The sequence below is a fragment of the Pristiophorus japonicus genome, chromosome 20 (genome assembly GCF_044704955.1).
Source record: "Pristiophorus japonicus isolate sPriJap1 chromosome 20, sPriJap1.hap1, whole genome shotgun sequence".
NCBI classification, from domain to species: domain Eukaryota; kingdom Metazoa; phylum Chordata; class Chondrichthyes; family Pristiophoridae; genus Pristiophorus; species Pristiophorus japonicus.
In genome coordinates this window covers 59,793,041-59,811,470 of record NC_091996.1, presented here as the reverse complement: position 1 = coordinate 59,811,470, position 18,430 = coordinate 59,793,041, and the positions used below count along the sequence as shown (strand labels likewise).

Sequence of the window (18,430 nt, the reverse complement as noted above, 5' to 3'; positions counted from 1 at the left end):
AAGATCAGTACCCGTTACTAAAGGCTGATGACTTGTTTGCGACGCTAGCCGGCGGGATGTCATTCACAAAACTGGACTTGACGTTGGCCTATAGGAGTTGGTCGTGACGTAAGAGACTTACGTGCATTAACACGCAAAAAAGGATTGTTTATTTATCACAGGTGCCCATTTGGAATTCACTTGGCTGCAGCAATATTCCAAGAGGAAAATGGAAAGTCTACTGAAGTCCGTTCCCAGAACTGTCGTGTTCCAAGATGACATCCTGATCACTGGTTGTGACTCCAAGGAACATCTGAACAACCTGGAAGAGGTTCTACTGCGTTTGGACAGAGTGGGACTGTTGTAGGAAGGCAAAGGCACCTGCTGGATATGTATGTATGTATGCTTAAAATGTTAGCCAAATATAAAATGGCTGCCAGGGGGCTTAGCAAAGCATGATGGGGGCTCGGTTAGCCAACTTAGCTAAAGCTGCTGACTGAGCACTGACCCTGCAGAGCCTGGTCTCAGGAATGTCTTGAATCAACAGCTTGAGACAAGATAGTATATAGAACACTGCAGTACCTAGTACGGAATGTCCTCAAGTCAGTGATCCCCAGATAGGGTGCCTAGCAACCATAGAGATAAGGAGCTAGGCACCGGCAGAACCCATGAGTAACGAAGATAAGGGGGGACTGGAGAGCATCACATGGATAGGAATCAGCCCCAAATCACAAACTGATCATGCAGCACCCTGATGTACCAGGGTTAATTCTATTGGCCCATTTAAACCTATATGTAATCTATAATCATTATGATTGGATTATGTCCAGTCGAAGTGGGCTGAGTAACTAATGAACTATTGTAAAACATATAAATATCGATGAATTTCTTTGTTTGGTGGAGTGGAGTGCCTGGACCAGAGGCTCTCTCCCCGCCGGTGTAATAAAGGCCGTTTTGGCGTTGGAACCAACCCAGAGTGTCGAGTGATTCTTCTAGGAAAACATTCGCGCTAATAGGGACTAAGGCACAAACGCTTGGTGCGTTTTCATGGCACCGGAGGTCGAATTCCTCAGGAGGAAAATCGCCGCTGATGGCATCAGACCTACTGACATGAAAACCAAAGCCATCAAGAATGCACCCAAGCCGCAGAACTTGATGGAGCTGCATTAGTTTCTGGGTTTACTCAACTACTTTGGTAACTTCCTACCTAAATTGAGCACCTTACTTGAATCATTGCATATGCTATGGAGAACAAGCAACAACTGGGTGTGGGTCGCATTGCAAGACAGAGCTTTCGAGAAAGCCACCAATCTGCTTTGCTCGAACAATATGTGGATACATTATGATCCATGTAAACGTTTAGTTTTGGCCTGTGACGCATCATATGGAAATGGTTGCCTGTTACAGCAAGCCAATGAGTCGGTGAAACTTCAACCTGTCGCGTATGTATCCAAAAATTTGTCTAAAGCAGAAAGAGTCTGCAGTATGATAGAAAAAGCTGCTTTATGGTGTGTGTACAGTATTAGAGATGCATCAATAACTGTTTGGTCTGAGGTTTGAATTAGAGACCGATCACAAGCCGCTCATTTTGTTGTTTTCCAAGAGCAAAGGTATCAATACCAATGCTTCATCCCGCATCCAAAGGTGGGTGCTGACATTATCTGCCTATGATGATGTCATTTGTCACAGACCTGGCACAGAGAATTGTGCTGATGCTTTTAGCCGATTGCTGTTGCCCACACCGGAGGTGGAAACGCCACAACCGGCAAATTTAATATTAATCATTGATGCTTTTGAGAGTGAAGGTAGCCCTGTCACGGTTCAACAAGTTAAGACCTGGACCAGTCAGGACATGATATTATCGGTGGTAAAGGGTTGCATCCTCAAAGGGGATTGGTCTGCCATACCCAAGCAAATGTGCGAGGAGGCCAAACCGTACATTCGTCGCAAGGACGGACTGTCTATTCAAGCAGATTGCATATTGTGGGGTGTAATGTCTGCAAGCTTGTAATGTTTGTAGCTCCACACTGTGAATGTGGACTTATTGTGTACTGCAACCACAGAGTTAATAATAAACAGAACCAGGCATGTTCCGGAGGCTTCCGAGTGAGCTGCCTGCCATGTTAGAAAGCGGTGTGTGCTGTGCTCAGAATATATCACATTTGGCAGCGGGATGGGATTTTTCGGATGATTTAAAGCTGAAATTTTGTTGGTGAAGGATTCAGCCAGCCGACAGAGACGTTGCAAGCTTCTGTCTTTGGAAAAAGCTACAAAATCCGAGATAAAATACAGCACACTGTGTGAACAGCTAGTGATCAAAATGGCAGCAGCCACAGGTGTAGTGGGACATTTGGGTGAATATAGACATGACCGGGAACATTTTAAAGCGTATGTGGATCGGCTAGAAATGTATTTCACTGCAAATAACATAATCGAAGTTCCAGAGAATGCAGTCCAGAATCAGGCAATATTGGAACGGAAGCAAGCTATCTTCTTATCTGCAGCTGGTACCCTGAATTTTTTTGAAACCCGATAAATCTGCTTGTGCCTGACGAGCCAAAGGACACAACGCTTAGAGATTTTAACAAAGCTGGAGTAGCACTATAACTCCAAACTGTTAGAAATTGCTGAAAGCTATCATTTCGGGATACGGAATCAAAAGTCTGATGAAATTTCAGTGATTATATTGTAGCATTAAAAAAGCTATCTATTCATTGTAATTTCGGAAACTTTCTAAACCGAACATTGCGGGATAGTTTTGTTTGTGGGGTGAAAAATGATGCGATCAGAAGGAAGTTATTGACGATGGATGACTTGACTTTTCAGCTTGCTTGTCTGACAGCGAGGTCGATGGGCATGGCCAATCAATAGTCCTGAGAATTTCATAATAATTATGGTCATCTGTCAACTGAGGTAAATCGCCTGAAGATTCAAAGTAAAAGGCGGTGGGGGCCCACAGTCTCAGAAACTGGAAATTCTAACAGAGCGTCGAAGTCGTACTATAGATGTCTGGGACAACAGATTGCCTTCACATATGGACAACTTTGAGCAGAGTGTTTCTTCTGCAGAAAGACTGGGCGTCTTGCGAAGGCATGCCGACTGAAGGGTAATTCAGCTTTCAAAGCTATGAGTCCAGTGTTCAAAGCGATGAGTAGAAATCCCCAGAGACTACATAGCATGGAAGAACAACAACAGGATATGGAGATGTTAGAGTTACACGTCATCAGAAGCACGAGGTTAACGGACAGCGATTCGAAAAGTATCAAAATCCACATAGATGTTGCAGGATTCGATACCAATAGAACACGACATGGGTGCATCCGTAAGTGTAGTACCGGAGTCACTATATCGTGACAAATTGCGTGATTTCCAATTGGGAGAAATCCAAGATAGAGCTGTGAGGCTACTCGGGAGAGAAAATTCCTGTGGTAGGTCGTATCACTGTACTGGTGAAATACAAGGATCAATTTCAGAACTTGCCTCGAATAGTAGTGAAAGGAGACAAGCCTGCCTTACCAGGAAGAAATTGGTTGAGATCACTGAAGCTGGATTGGAGTGAGATTTTCCATGTAGAAGCGAGATTTGCATCAACGGATGATGTTATCAAGAAGTATCCGAAGGTGTACTGCGAAACAGGCAGTCTGATCCAAGGCTTCAAGGTGAGTGTCAGGGTACAGAAGGACGCTAGATCGGTTTACTACAAGCCACGTTCCGTACCATATGCACTCAAGGAGAAAGTTGAGCAAGAACTCAAAAGACTAGAGACTGAGAACATTATTTGTAAGATAGATCAATGTAATTGGGCTACACCCATTGTTGTTGTACCCAAGTCCGATGGTAAGGTAAGATTGTGTGGTGATTATAAAGTAACTAAACCAGGTTCTAGAGGGTAATGTCCAATACATTGCCGAATATAGAAGATTTGTTCACAACACTGACAGGTGGTCAGATCTTCTCAAAGCTGGATCTTATGAATGCCTACTTACAGGTTGAACTAGATGAGGTGTCCAAGTCATGTTTGACTATAAATACTCATCTAGACCTATATCAATTTAATAGGCTACTGTTGAGTGTATTGCGCCCCTGCCATATTCCAAGGGGTGATGAACGAGATTTTGCAAGGTATTGAAGGGGTAGTATGTTATTTGGATGACATACTAATTTCAGCACCAAATAGGCAAATTCATAACATATTGAATGAAGTCCTCAAATGGCTAGAGAAGCACAGTGTCTGCTCGTAAGTGAGTTATTTCAAAACTCAGTGGAGTACTTAGGATACAGAGTAGACAAAGATGGTTTACATCCAACCATGGGAAAACTAGATGCAATCAGCAATGCACCCACTCCCAGGAATGTCACTGAACTTCGTTCATTCTTGGGTCTTTTGAACTATTATGGGAAGTTGCTACCAAATTTGGCTACAGTATTACATCCACTGAATGAACTATTGAAAAAACAGGTCCATTGGAAGTTGTCAAAAGAATGCGATACAGCATTCAAGGAGTGTAAAAGCAAATTGGTAGAGAGCACCAAGTTAGTTCACTATGACATATCTAAGGAGATTAAGCTAGCATGTGATGCCTCTGCGTATGGAGTTGGGGCAGTAATCTCATGTATTACGTAGTGGGGGGAAAAGATCAATTGCTTTTGCTTCATGCAATCAGTGCCAGTGAGTGTAATAATGCCCAAATTGAAAGGGAAGCTTTGGCATTAATTTTTGGGGTCAAGAAGTTCCACAAATACTTGTATGGTCATAAGTTTACCATCGTTACAGACCATCAGCCCCAAACAGCAATCCTCCATCCAAAGTCCCCAGTTCCAACATTAGCTGCAGCCCGAATGCAGAGATGGGCTTTGATTTTGTCAGCATATACAATGATAATGAATACAGACGATCAGCCGATCAGCTGTAATGCTGGTGCTATGTCTAGACTGCCTTCCCCATCACAAGTTACACCCGATAGGGAAGAAGTGTTCTATTTTTCAAACATTGGTAACTGCCAGTCACAGCTGAAGCGATTGGAAGAGCAACCAAACATGACCCAGTGATGTCAAAGGTGTATGATTATACTGCAAATGGATGGCCAAACCAGGTATCAGTCAAAGATATTCATCCATTCTTCATTCAAAGGAATGAATTATCAGTCGATAAAGATTGTATCATGTCGGGTGCAAGAGTGGTTATACCAAATAAATTCAGGTCCAAATTATTAGGAGACCTTCATGACCAGAACCTGGGAATGTGCTTGACCAAGAGTTTTGCACGCAGTTATTTATGGTGGCCAGTTCTTGATAAAGCTAGAGAGTACACCGTGAGTCAGTGTACGACATGTCAATCGGTAAGCAAGCAACCATCATTACCATTACAGCCATGGAAATGTCCTCCCAGGGTGTGGCAAAGGCTACATATTGATTTTGCTGAGTTAGAAGGACAATTGTTCATTGTGATTGATAGCCATTCGAAGTGGGTTGAGGTGTTCCCAATGTGGAAAACAACAACAAGTAAAGCATTGGACATTTTACGAAGATTATTTTCTTCATTTGGCCTCCCTGAAGAAATTATTTCGGATAATAGACCACAATTTCGTTCAGAAGAATTTGCACAATTCACGAGCAAAAATGGTGTGAAACATACCAAGGTTCCACTGTAGCAGAGTGCACTGTACAAATTGTAAAACGTGCCCTCAAAACAAATGTTCGATCCAAATCCAAAGAGACGACAGCTGTCATTGGATCACAAATTGGCTAATTTTTTGATTACATATCGTAATACTCCTCATACAACTACTGGTAGAACACCAGCAGAGTTGTTTCTCAAACGACAGCCATGAACCAGATTCTCGTTGTTAAAACCAAAATTGGCACAGTCCGTAGAAGAGACACAATTAAGACAGAAAGAGAATCATGATAGAGATAGAGATAGAGTAAGAGTAAAAGAGAGAAGTGTGAAAATTAAACCAGAAGGCGAGAGTGAAGAACCATCACCATAAATAGTTAAAGTGGTTACTAGGAAGAGTAGTGAAGATATGTGGTTCTCGCACATATTTGGTCAAGATGTTTGATAATGGACAGGTTAGGTTTGTTCACATTGATCATATTTGACCTCCAGACATGGAAGGAGTTGAAGGTGGGAATGATTCAATTATTTGACTCAGATAGTTTTGATATACCAGTAGCACATCCTAGTGTACTGGAAACAAATCCAAGAGAAAATCAGAATGCAAGTCTGAGTCCGAGTCAGGAAATCAAACAGCCTGAAGTTAGTGCGAGTTCAAATGAAAATCAAGGAAATTCCGTGGAAGAAATCGTTCCTCAGGATGAGCCTCGAATGAGTTTAAATTCGACACCATGTTTGGAAGGTTCTGTTCGAGAGCGAAGGTATCCTCTTCGAAACAGAAAACAAGTGGTCAAGTTAAATTTGTAAATATAGGAAAAAATAAGTCTTTATCCCGTGTTATGTATAAACATGCAAGTTATGTATGATGTTTGTTATAATAACTTCATTAAGGAGGGAGAAGTGTAATGTCTGTAAGCTTGTAGTGTTTGTAGCTCCACACTGTAGATGTGGACGTATTGTGTACTGCAACTATAGAGTTAATAATAAACAGAACCAGGTATGTTCCAGAGGCTTCCAAGTGAGCTGCCTGCCATGTTAGAAAGCTGTGTGCGGTGCTCTGTGAACATATCACATAGGGCAATCGAGTTGTAATGCCCAAGAAAGGGAGAGAGAAGTTTGTGCGTGAGTTACACAGCACACATGCTGGTATAGTGATAATGAAGGCCATTGTCCGGTCCCACGTATGGTGGCCAGGAATTTATTCTGAGCTGGAAGCATGCGTGCATCAGTGCAACACCTGCATGCAGCTCAGCAAAGCACCAGCGGAATCGCCGCTGAGTCTGTGGTCATGGCCATCCAAACCTTGGTCCAGGATCCATGTAGATTTTGCAGGTCCCTTCCTGGGCAAGATGTTTAGTGGTGGTGGATGCTTATTCAAAGTGGATAGAATGCATAATCATGTCATCCGGTACGTTCACGGCAACCATAGAGAATTTCAATGTCATGTTCGCGACACGTGGTGAGCGATAATGGGTCGTGCTCCACCAGTCAGGAGTTTTGTAAAACTTAACGGCATAAAACATGTAAGGTCAGCACCATTCAAGCCTGCGTCCAATGGGCAAGCAGAACGTGCAGTATAAATTATGAAGCAAAGCATGAGGAGAATAACCCAAGGGTCACCGCAGACCCGTTTGTCTTGCATACTGCTGAGTTACAGGACAAGGCCCCACACACTCAGGGGTCTCGCCTGCTGAACTTATGAAGAAAAGGAGGTCTGAAGACCATGTTATCTCTTGTACACCCAGATTTAAGTAATCATGTTGAATACAGAAGAGAGTCAACAAGGGTACTACGATCGTGCAACTGTGTCACGTGAGATTTCTGTTAATGATCCTGTATGTGTTGAATTATGGTCAGGGTCCCAAATGGATCACTGGTATGGTCATGGCCAAGGAGGGCAACAGAGTATTTGTTATTAAGCTCAAGAATGGCCAAATTTGCAGCAAACACATGGATCAAACAAAGCTGAGGCACAGAGACGAGCCAGAGCAGTTGGACCAAGAAACCGTCGACAACCAGCCAACCCACCAGCAGCCTTCAGTAGACTCAAGGGTCATCAGTGAACCCGGAATTTCCATCATGGACTTGTTCAATAAAAATGGACTTGCAATTCCTGACATGGCCACTGCCACCCCCAACAAGTCAGCCATTCAGCCACAAACAGATTCCGCACATTCACCCAAGGCTGGAATCGAACAGAGACGGTCAACCCGGGAGTGTAAAGCACTGGACCATCTCAACCTGTGAAAGACTGTGATAAGATCTCAGAGGAGGGTATTGTCATGTATGTACATGCTGCTTGTAGCCACCTGATAATGTCATTGTTGGAGGCCACTGAGCAGCACACACCTGGTGCTGCTCTGGTATAAAAAGCCAGCCATTTCGAGAGTCAGGCACTTTGGGCCGTAACAAAGCAGAGCCAAGTTTGTACCTTGTTCAGTTAAACAATACTCAGTTTGTACCTTTATTGCATATAGAAACATAGAAACATAGAAAATAGGTGCAGGAGTAGGCCATTAGGCCGTTCTAGCCTGCACCGCCATTCAATGAGTTCATGGCTGAACATGCAACTTCAGTACCCCATTCCTGCTTTCTCACCATACCCCTTGATTCCCCTAGTAGTAAGGACTTCATCTAACTCCTTTTTGAATATATTTAGTGAATTGGCCTCAACAACTTTCTGTGGTAGAGAATTCCACAGGTTCACCACTCTCTGGGTGAAGAAATTCCTCCTCATCTCGGTCCTAAATGGCTTCCCCCTTATCCTTAGACTGTATCCCCTGGTTCTGGACTTCCCCAACATTGGGAACATTCTCCCTGCATCTAACCTGTCTAACCCCGTCAGAATTTTAAACGTTTCTATGAGGTCCCCTCTCATTCTTCTGAACTCCAGTGAATACAAGCCCAGTTGATCCAGTCTTTCTTGATAGGTCAGTCCCGCCATCCCGGGAATCAGTCTGGTGAACCTTCGCTGCACTCCCTCAATAGCAAGAATGTCCTTCCTCAGGTTAGGAGACCAAAACTGTACACAATACTCCAGGTGTGGCCTCACCAAGGCCCTGTACAATTGTAGCAACACCTCCCTGCCCTTGTACTCAAATCTCCTCGCTATGAAGGCCAACATGCCATTTGCTTTCTTAACCGCCTGCTGTACCTGCATGCCAACCTTCAATGACTGATGTACCATGACACCCAGGTCTCTTTGCACCTGCCCTTTTCCTAATCTGTCACCATTCAGATAATAGTCTGTCTCTCTGTTTTTACCACCAAAGTGGATAACCTCACATTTATCCACATTATACTTCATCTGCCATGCATTTGCCCACTCACCTAACCTATCCAAGTCGCTCTGCAGCCTCATAGAATCCTCCTTGCAGCTCACACTGCCACCCAACTTAGTGTCATCCGCAAATTTGGAGATACTACATTTAATCCCCTCATCTAAATCATTAATGTACAGTGTAAACAGCTGGGGCCCCAGCACAGAACCTTGCGGTACCCCACTAGTCACTGCCTGCCATTCTGAAAAGTCCCCATTTACTCCTACTCTTTGCTTCCTGTCTGACAACCAGTTCTCAATCCATGTCAGCACACTACCCCCAATCCCATGTGCTTTAACTTTGCACATTAATCTCTTGTGTGGGACCTTGTCGAAAGCCTTCTGAAAGTCCAAATATACCACATCAACTGGTTCTCCCTTGTCCACTCTACTGGAAACATCCTCAAAAAATTCCAGAAGATTTGTCAAGCATGATTTCCCTTTCATAAATCCATGCTGACTTGGACCCATCATATTACCCCTTTCCAAATGCACTGCTATGACATCCTTAATAATTGATTCCATCATTTTACCCACTACCGATGTCAGGCTGACCGGTCTATAATTCCCTGTTTTCTCTCTCCCTCCTTTTTTAAAAAGTGGGGTTACATTGGCTACCCTCCACTCCATAGGAACTGATCCAGAGTCAATGGAATGTTGGAAAATGACTGTCAATGCATCCACTATTTCCAAGGCCACCTCCTTAAGTACTCTGGGATGCAGTCCATCAGGCCCTGGGGATTTATCGGCCTTCAATCCCATCAATTTCCCCAACACAATTTCCCGACTAATAAGGATTTCCCTCAGTTCCTCCTCCTTACTAGACCCTCCGACCCCTTTTATATCCGGAAGGTTGTTTGTGTCCTCCTCAGTGAATACCGAACCAAAGTACTTGTTCAATTGGTCCGCCATTTCTTTGTTCCCCGTTATGACTTCCCCTGATTCTGACTGCAGGGGACCTACGTTTGTCTTTACTAACCTTTTTCTCTTTACATATCTATAGAAACTTTTGCAATCCGTCTTAATGTTCCCTGCAAGTTTCTTCTCGTACTCCATTTTCCCTGCCCTAATCAAACCCTTTATCCTCCTCTGCTGAGTTCTAAATTTCTCCCAGTCCCCGGGTTCGCTGCTATTTCTGGCCAATTTGTATGCCACTTCCTTGGCTTTAATGCTATCCCTGATTTCCCTTGATAGCCACGGTTGAGCCACCATCTGGGTCGCCTGCTCTCCCCCCTCCCTGCTAGGTCAAGCTGAATGCCTTGAGGTTGCAAAGTTGAGCAAAGACACAACGGGCCACCACAATTCATGATTGCATGCAGTGAGTATTCCGAAGGCTAGTCTTCCCTCTCCCTACCACCAAACCCCAACTTCAAGCATCTGTTGCTTGCTCACTGCAAATTCTTCTTTTGTGACATTCATCTCTCTATAGTGCACAATTGTGTGCTATTGGAGGAGAGCTCAACAAAGCAATCCGGAGACTTCACCTCTTTTGAAGGATCGCAGGAATGTCGGATTGCCCGAGTTTAAATGCATCATGGCAGCTGACAGCATTCACAGGAAGGAACTGGTGCCCGGAGTCACTTAGGGAGAAAATTCCCTTTCTGGTCATGAAGTGATGAGGACGGTCAGTCGGGATATCGGAAAAGAACGAGACTTGCTGTTATATAGTGCCTTTTACCACCTCAGGATGCCTCAAAAGCGTTTTACCGCCAATTAAGTACTTTTGAAGTGTAGTCACTGTGGTAATGTAGGAAATGCAGCAACCAATTAGCTGCACAGCAAGCTCCCACAAACAGTAAGGTGATAAATGATCAGGTAATGTGTTTTTAGGGACGTTGGTTGAGGGATGAATATGTGACTCCAATCCCACACGAGCGTGGTTGACCAATTGTATCAAACCGGTTCAAGAGGAAAGCTCACCACCACCGTCTCGAGGCAACTACGGTGGGCAATAAATGCCGATCTTGCCAAAGACATCCACATTCTGAGAATGAATATTAAAAAACCAAGTGCTGATTGCAAGTGCAGGCAGGCTATCTAACCAAAAGAGACGTGACTGGAAGCCTGAGCAGTCTAATTGGCTGAACTAAGCGAAAAATATTGCTAAGCAATCAGGGGAACTCTGATGGCAAATTAATGCAATTTAAATATGAAAGAGGATGTTCTTTCAAAATCAGGAATCCATGAGCTACAAGGCACTTGAGGGAGAATCCAAAACGAATAAATGCAGGATAGTCACTAATAAATCCATCCGGGAAATGAGGAGAAGTTAGAATGTGGAACGCGCTACTCACTACCACGGAAAATGGTTGAGGCAAATATCTTAGATGCTTTCATATGGAACCAAGATGAGTACTTGAGAAAATATATTAGAAAGATATAATTGAAAAGCTGAGATGAGGTAGATGGAGGAGGATATAACCACCAGCACAGACTGGTTGGACCGAATGGCCTGTCTATGCTGCACATTTTATGTAATTCAATGTAAGGCTCGTGAAGAAACTTGCTAGCAAATGTAGCAATGCTGACTTCATAGATTCTCCCAAAGATAGATTCCCACATTCAACCCTACGTAAACTTGTCATCCACAACTCGGCAGCTCATGTCCTAACTCGAACCAAGTCCCGCTCACCCATCACCCCGGTGCTCGCTGACTTACATTGGCTCCTAGTTAAGTAACAGATTTCAAAATTCTCATCCTTGTTTACAAATCCCTCCATGGCCTCGCCCCCCCCTCCCTATCTCTGTAATCTCCTCCAGCCCCCTCCGAGGTGCCTCTTGAGCATCTCGGATTATAACTGCTGAGCCATCGGTTACTGTGCCTTCAGCTGCCTGGGTCATATGCTCTGGAATTCCATCCCTAAACTGCTTCGCCTCTATCTTTCTTTCCTCCTTGAAGATGTTCCTTAAAACCTACCCCTTTGACCAAGCTTTTGGTCACCTGCTGTAATTTCTTGTTTGGCTCTGTCAAATTTATTTGTTTTGTCTTATAACACTTCTGTGAAGCGCCTTGGGATGTTTACTGCACTAAAGGTGCTACATAAAAAGTTGTTGGTGAATATGCTACAACTGGCCTCAGGGCCCTGAGTTTCAGAAGTCAGGTGTGATCATTGGCTGAGGATGTCATCGGGCTGGGATGAGACTGCAACATTTACCTTAAACATCCACCCGCGATACTACCGTTGTACCGTGGATGCAATGTGCACTATCTACAAAAGCAGTGTGCGGAGGCCCGACCCAGCATTCGGCTTGGTGGCCAATCTGCAAGGACCATCAGCAGGTCAGGGCCTTCAAAGGAGCGGTCTGCAGAGGCATACCACTTCAAGGTACAGCGCGTGCTGGTGCAGGAGAGCGACGGCTGTAAAGAGGGAGAGTGGATTGAACATCACCATAACCCAGGTTGGTGATTGGAGTGTGGGCAGGTACTGCAGGAGCGGCGAGAGATCGTGGAGCAATGTAATCGGGGCCCAGGAGAGGAGTGAGTTCGGGGCCCAGAAGAGGAGAGGGCCCAGGGGCAGCACGGGCCAGCCCACACTGCGATGTGTGCGCAGTAGATCCGTGCAGCAGAGCTGGTCTCCAGTCGTCTTGGATAATCCTTGCCACTGGAACAAGGCCTAGCTTGTCAAGCCTATATAATGGCTGGTGTGCAACGGCCACCACACGTTAAAAAAAATCCACGCGCAGGTAGCTTCCACCCTTCAGGATCCGGAATATTAGATCCTTCATTGAAACACCTGTGAACTCATCCCTTTTTGGCGTGGAAGCAAGTCATCCTCGTTTCGAAGAACTGCCTATGATGATGATGATGTACAGGATGTACTGCAGCAACTCAAGACCTCTTCAACAGAAATTCCTAAACCTCAGCCAACTAGAAGGACAAGGGCAGGAGGTTCATGGGACCACCACCACCGCCATATTTCCGTCTAAGTCATGCACCATCCTGATTTATAAATATATCGCTGTTCCTTTATTATCGGTCAAAACCCTGGAACTCCCTTAGCACTGTAGAAGCACCTTTCCCACAAGGACTGCAGCGGTTCAAGAAGGCAGCTCACCACCACCTTCTCCAGGGCAATGAGGGATGGGCAATAAATGCTGGCCTGTAATGCTCACAGCCCAGGAATGAATTTTAAAAAGGTGACCTCTGCAGGTAGATTATCTGGCCAGCCTCACTGGCAAGGATCACACAAAGAATGGCTATGTCTAGGTACAGAAACTGATCTGTACCCATGGAACTGTATCCAATCACAGGTCTGTGCCTTCAGGAAAGGAGTGATAAGGGGCAAGGCAGAGACCCGGCAATGAATTTATCCTCAGATAATCGCGAAACACATTGTACTCCCTCCTTAAAAAGGAAAAATAAATACAAAGTCCTTCTGCACAATACAGAGATGTAATTGTGGGGAAATAGAAAATGTCACAATTGTGGTTTCACGTAATGCAATCGTGAATCTTGGGTTTGACTTAGACATGTGTGGTAAAGAGAAAAGCAGCAAAACTATAAATACATTCTTCACTAACAAAATCCCAAACCTTTTAATAAAAGGCAGAATTTATTCACGGTGGAGATTTCCTTTAGTCATTAGCTCTCAGTGGCATTGTAAACCATGGGGTCGATTTTGGTGAACTTACCGCCCACATTCCTCTGCTTGAACCGCCCAGCGCCACTTGCGATGTGGCCTGAAGCGGGCAGGAAGGGAAAGCTGCCAGGAAGCGCCCACTGACGTCAGCGGATGGCCGATGCGCGCAAGTAGACTCCCATCCACCGAGAGGCCAGATTGGTGCGGGCGGGAGTTGATGGCAGGACAGCGGTGGACTGTTGCAAGGAGGCTGCTCTGTCCTGAATGGTGAGTGCCAAGATCATGTAAAAAGGTTAAGTGGAACGTTAAATTTCTTTATAGGTACTTACCTGGATGGGGTCCCCTGAAGGTCGTCAGATGATTCGTTTTTTTTGTTGATGATTTTTATTTTTAGGTCTTCGACCCTCCGTGGGCCCCGACTCCATCCTCAGCGGCACTTGGGTGGCGAGCGCCTCTGCCACCGAGAATGAGACCTCCCACCCGCTGCCACCCAGATTGGCGGCGTACGTCGTGGGTTTGCCGCCCTTCGAAGGACCTCGCCGATGAAAACCCTGACGAAAGTACCGTCCAGTACCTCGGCGGCCATCGGGCGGGTGGAGGCCTTGACCAAATTCAGCCCCAGTTGTGAGGATTTCCTGTGATTGCTGTCTAGTGAAATTTTAAGTGCGCTTTCATGGATGAGTTTGCTTAGGAAAGCTAACAGTCTTATGTTTCTGAAGTTGCTAGCACATAGTTACTATCGGAAACTTTTTCCAAGCGATGATTGCGCTGAGCAATTGATATGCAACACAAGATAGCTTTCTAAGTATTTGATAAATATATTTCTGTTTAACACAGACAATGCAGTATTTTCTCAATACTGCCTTCATCACTCTGGGAATTAAGCACATAACTTAGGCTGATATTTTGGACTGGGAGTGAGGGTTTGAAACACCAACCTTCCAACTCAGAAGCAACTGGCTGAGGCAAACACGCACTTGTAGATGTTTCACATAAATAAAGGGAAGTTAATTTGTGTGCAGACAATGCATTGTGGACAAATGACCTGCTGCAAGTTGTGACACTATGGCCCAAGAGTTGGTCATTGCTGGCCTAGTCAGCCAACTTCCATGGGGAAGGGCAGAGATCCATCAAGCATTGGTTTGTGGAGTAGGAATCCTGGGGCAGTTGCAGCATTTAAATTCCTGGAATGGGCTGTTTTCATTGGAGGAGGAGTGAACCAAATAGAATGGCTGACAAAGTGAAAGGAGCACAGCGTTCTGCCAACTTTGGCAGTGGAGAGCTGGAGGTACTGCTCCAGGAGGTTGGAAGAAGGGGAAAATCTGTTTGGGGGAAAGGAGTCTCATCAAGGCGTGCTGGTAGTATGGTGGAAGGTGATGGCACTGGCTGTTAATGCCACCTCCACCATCCCCCAAACTTTTGCAAAAAGTTCAATGACCTGACGAGGCTGGCCAAGATGAGATTAACCACTTACCTCTGCCTCAAGGCATCTTGTGCCCGTTTGTGTGTAATCCTTATCATCTACCATCTTAGAGTCCCTTCAATGCCTTCCAAAGAACACTGGCATTTTGGAACACCATCCTACAACTCATATCGTTAGCTCACTCCCCTGTCAGCGTGCTTTCGGTTCAAAGGACAGATTTCAATGTCAGATTGCGGTCAACATTCTTTGCTCCATCTACTGCTCAGCATGGACATGTGCTGTCTCTGAAAGCCGCGTGCCTTTCGCACGTCTTGCCTTCCCAGGAGATGACAGAGGAAGGCGAGGAGGGAAGCAGAGAGGTCTGTGACCTCCTTCACTTCCCCCACAAGGTTCTGGAAATTCAGCAGATGCCAGTAGCAGAGGGCATCGGAGAAGACGTGGAAGGTCCTCCGCTAGCTCAAGGTTAGTAGCCCTTTTCTGGTCAGAACCTAAAGCAGTCGTACCAGCAGACATCTCCTGCAAGTCACTACAAAAGCATTTTCGATCGCACCATTTTAATCCCCCTTTCCTTACATTCTCCAGAATCCCAGGAGCCTATAGAAGAGTAGTAGGAGGAAGATGAAACCAGTGGACAGGAAGCAAGGCCCATGCAGGAAGCAAAGCCTTTTGATGCACTGCACTAGTGCGATGCTTCTTTGGGGTCAGGCCGAAGAGCCACGGGGTACAACAGGTGAGTAACTTTGCCTCCTTTGCAGCTAGCAACTCCTTCTCTCCCTTTGTTGCTCCATCAGCTTGTTCTCCATTGCTGCCAGGTAAAGGGGGGTTTCCAGGGGGAATGCCCTCTGGCAGCAGATCTCCCAGCGTTGTCCGGAGAGGAGGGGTGAGAGAAAATTCCAAAGAGAGGTCTACTTAGGCTCCATGCCCACTACAAACTCCGGGCAATCTGTCTGCCACTCACTCTTGTTCGTAAACTTGGATACGAACCACAGAACTATTTGAGTGAAGGCCTCAGGATGTGCTGCCACCGCCCGGACAATGGAAAGCACTTGATTCCCTCCTTAAACCTCCACCTCTCTCTGCTCCTTTAAGATGCTCCTTAAAACCGACCGCTTTGACCAAGCTATTGGTCAGCTGTCCTAATATCTGCCTATGTGGTTCAGTGTCAAACATTGTTTGATAACGCTCCCATGAAGCACCTTGGGACATTTTACTATGTTAAAGGTGCTGTATAAATGGAAGTTTTGTTGTTGCTTATGCAGGGCGCCCCAACGTCAGGTGGAGGATGATGTGACAGTGCCGCAAAGACCTCATTCGAGTACTTGGGTTCGCCCGCGATTCCGGCGCCCGACTTCACTTCTGGTGGAGACTTGGTGCCGCATGTTCCTGTGCTCACCTGCGCGCGGCCTCCAGCAAACCGACTCGGCTGCTGTGTGTGTAATGGCGACCGTGAAAAGCACTTCCTGCCATTCATGGCACGTGTCAACAAAAAGTGTTTTCACTTCAGATACATTCTCATGTCATGGTCCTGGCCAATATTTATCCCTCAATCAACACAACAAAAACAAATTATTTGGTCATAATCACATTAGAGTTTGTGGGAGCTTGCTGTGCGCACATTGGCTGCCACGTTTCTCACATTTCAACAGTGAATACACTCCAAAAGTGCTTCATTGGCTGTAAAGCGCTTTGAGACGCCCGGTGGTTGTGAAAGGCACTATAGAAATGCAAGTCTTCCTTTCTTTCAATTATTTATCTCAAACAAGTTTTGAAAACATTTAATTTTGCAGTACAGTGACATAAGACAGATACTGTGAGCGATAGCAATACTGGAAAAGGTAGCCCAGTGTGTTTATGATCAGCTCCGTGATTCCACAATTAGTAAAAAAAGAGGGCTGGTCAAGCACTCTGAAGTCCCCTGGTACCTTGCCCAAGTGACTATTATTCAGCCTTCAACTTAGCCAATGATTGCTAGTCAATAGGAAGCGTGCCACAGCTGAGCTTGATGCCAATATCAGCCCATGTTTCCCTTCCAGTGAGAGGGATCAGAAGCACAAACATTTGCCCATTTCACCTTCTGCCCCATGTACCTCTCAGCCCGGGGGCAGTGAAGCCGATAGCGGCAATTTCTACCAGAATTCAGTCAACAGTGTGTACCTCCCTTGTTGGGGGATGGTTAGTTCACCAAACCCAGCTGTCCGGGGACATCTCCAGTTATATTTTGTCCTCTCTACCTACCCCCCCCCCCCCCCCCCCCCTTGATTCCTTATTTGGTGGAGAAAAACAACATTAGAATGCAAAATTTAAAAAAACCAGAACAAAGCGAGAAAATGGGTTGACCTACCACATTTGCTGCTAACCGGCGGGAGACACGCAGGCTTGGCAAGCAGGCCAGACAGCAGCCAGACCGCTCGTTACCTTATCCTATTGCCAACATGTTGCAGCTTCTTGCCAACTGAGACTGAAATGCTGATTGTGTGTCTCTGGCTGGCTGTGACGTGCAGCAATATCTTGCAACATTTTTCAGCGAGGAGGAAGGCAACGTGTCGAAATCATGCTGAATTGCGAATTACAGAAAAAAGGGATTTGGACAACAGCAAGCTCAGCGAACGAACAGGGCAGTATTTAGAAACAAACATAGAAAATAGGTGCAGGAGTAGGCCATTCGGCCCTTCGTGCCTGCACCGCCATTCAACAAGATCATGGCTGATCACCCACCCCAGCCTCAAGGACCACATCCAACTCCCTCCTGAACACATCCAATGAACTGGCATCAACAACTCTCCGTGGCAGGGAACCCCACAGGCCAACAACTCCGAGTGAAGAAGTCGCTCCCAATCCCAGCCCCAAACAGCACCCCCCCCCCCCCCGGCCCCACCCAACACGGGAACACTCACCCCGCACCCAACCTGCCCCGTCCGAATCCTTCACAAATGCCGAACATCCCCGGACGTCGAGCCCCCAGCCCCGGCCACCCTGGAGCCACGCCCCCGCGATGACAACCACACCTCATCCACCAACCGCCATCTGCACAGTCAACCCGTCCACCCCACTCAGAACACTCCCCGCACCGAGCCTCCAGGCCCACCTCTCCAACACACTTCGCCCCCCCCCCCCCCCGACCTCTGCTGCAATGTGGCCCCTCCTGTCCCCCGCCCTGGGTTTCTCCACCCCCCCACCACTCTCCCCTCCATCCCCCGCCCCCGTCTCCCCTCATCTTCCCTCTGCCTCCCCGCACAGGCTCCCATCTTGGGGGTGGTAACCTTCTGGGGCCGAGAATTTTAGCCCCCAGCGTGGAAGTCCTGCTCCCGCCGCAGAATTGGCCTTACCGCCCCTCAATGGCAGCGGAGTGCAATTTCCCACACTCCACTTCCTTTGGGGGCAGTTACCGGGGCACGACTGGATGCTCCTGTGACAGTTGGAACTGGTGCTCTCCACTCTCTCTCCTGTGACAGTTGGAACTGGTGCTCTCCACTCCCGTCCTGTGACAGTTTTATAGTACATAGTGTGTGATT

At 46.2% G+C, this 18,430-nt stretch overlaps 1 protein-coding gene across 1 annotated transcript in view; it reads right to left on the bottom strand.

Moving 5' to 3' along the window:
* LOC139232938 (alpha-(1,3)-fucosyltransferase 7) overlaps window positions 1–17,336 on the bottom strand; it is a 38,016-nt gene extending 20,680 nt beyond the window's left edge. Inside the window, exon 1 of the mRNA XM_070863431.1 lies at window positions 17,260–17,336. The gene's annotated coding sequence lies outside the window, so the exon portion shown is untranslated. The remainder of the gene's footprint in view (window positions 1–17,259) is intronic.
* Window positions 17,337–18,430: the final 1,094 nt, after the last annotated feature.